Below are 2,196 nucleotides of genomic sequence, written 5' to 3'. Positions count from 1 at the left end.
GAATTATATGCATTAAAATGAGTGAATTGTATAGTATGTGAATTATGTCTTAATAAAACTGTTAAAAATGATTTGGGGTTGAATCCAATACATCAAATGAAAAATCAGATCTTAAAATAACTTTGAAAGATAGACTGATCATATTGTCATAAACTACATTGGAGAATGCAGTAATTTTACATAATAAAAGTGTAAACACTTTATACATCTAAGATTTCTAAAAGGCCAGGTTTTGATTTTTAAAAAATAATAATCCTAATATCTGATGCTCTGCATGTGTGTACAAAATGTGTGGCCATTTTGTAGTGATGTGAAAGCTGGAGCAAGACATTAGAAAGGAAAAGTAAAGCAATGGCAAACATGGCAAGACAAGGAAAGCATTATGAATTATTTTTAATTGAATAAGATGCATTCAAAGGTCAATTTTTCTCTTGCCCCTTTTTCACATCAGCAAACATTAAGCATTTACGTATAATTGGAATGATGCAAACTTTTCCGTTTAGAATGACTTTTTAATCATTGATCTTAGCACTAAACCATATGTTCCAGCGACTACTCTGTGAGGAAAATGCCACACCTACAAGCATCCAATAAATGGCCAAGTAGAAGATACCCCATACCTTCTTTATCAAGGGGAAAATTGTGTGTGATACTTCATTTTAACCTTTCTACTCACATTTGATATTCATTAAAGGTTATTTTGAAAGATTCTTTACTTTCAAGCCTATCTCTTCCTCTCAACTCTCTTTTTGTTTAAATTGTACCAGCATGTAACACAACTTGTGATTTTCATTAAAAAAAAAAAAAGAGTTTTAAAGCTAATGAATTCAGAATTGAGTTAAAAATTAGGGACAGTTTCTAAATACAGGCTTTTGCTCTGAATAGTATTTGGAAACATTTTAAAGATACTCTTAGATAGCAGGTAGATTTGTTTGGTATGCTTTATTCTTATTAAAAAAAAATCTAGCCATAATATTTACTCAAAGTGATAAGCTTCACTGTAAAAATCACAGGAAAAAATCAATACAAAATATATTATCAAGTTGAAGTTATATAAAAGAAGAAAACATTTTAAAGTTAGGTAAAATATATAAAATGGAGCTTTAAAATTTGATGTTAATATGCTTTGCATTTAAAATCTGGGTGCCATGATTTTATTTGAACTTGTTTAATTATGTAAATATGACTATTATATGAAGGGTCTTCAAAAAGTTCATGTAAAAATTAGTATTATCTTTTAATTCTATCTTTCCATGAACTGTGGGAAGTACCCTCATGTATAAAATTAGATTAAAATAGAATCGTTTACGATGTTACAAAAATACAAAGGATGAAAAGAGCAAAATTTCATGGAATATGCAGTCAAAATATTTTCTGTGTTATTGTAACTGCCTCATCTTTCCTAGTAAATATGCTTTTGGGGAGCTTAAGGTGAATCTATACAACCTTTTATTAATATTATGATTCATTTCTTCCATTTTCAGATCTCATTGCCAATTACTATTATTAGATAACATTTTGCACTCTTTTTTCATCTTTATCTCTGTTTGTAAATAGCTATTCCCTCACCTTTAAAAGTGAACTGAGATCTTTGAAAACACACATATTCTTGATTTGTAGAAGCTGATATATGACTGATGTCTCCTGACTCTTCCGTTTAGTTCTTTGAAAACGTTGCCAATGACTAAGTAAATGCTTTACTTAAGAGTATATTTTGTGCATGATATTTGGCATATTTTTAAAACTTAATCAAGGTGCCTTTGTAGGAAGACAGATCTGGGTTTGAATACTGACTCGACTCCTTATTAGCTGTGTGTTTGGGCCCATGACTTAAACTCTCTCTGTCTCCATTTCCTATTTCTTACAGTTATTGTGAGCATTTCATAATAATGTATGTACTTTGCCAAAGGCCCTGACTAGAATAGGATGGGGGCTCAATATTTGTTAATTCCTTTCCCTTTCTCTCTCTTTTTTATTAAAAGTGCCTGTGATTTCTGAACAGATATGATGCTGATGGGGGGGGGAGAGAGAAGAGGGGAAAAGGAGGAATTGGTAAACACACATGAAAATCAACTACATTGTATATTGATAAATTAAAATAAAAAATAAATATAAAAAAATCAGAAAAAAACCCATTAAACTAAAAAAATAAGTGCCTGTGATTTCTTCCCTGAATCTCCTACCTCAGAAATTCTG

Source organism: Cynocephalus volans, chromosome X, assembly GCF_027409185.1.
Source record: "Cynocephalus volans isolate mCynVol1 chromosome X, mCynVol1.pri, whole genome shotgun sequence".
Taxonomy (NCBI): Eukaryota; Metazoa; Chordata; class Mammalia; order Dermoptera; family Cynocephalidae; genus Cynocephalus; species Cynocephalus volans.
The sequence above is the reverse complement of the archived record's forward strand: the minus strand, read 5'-3'. Positions refer to the sequence as shown.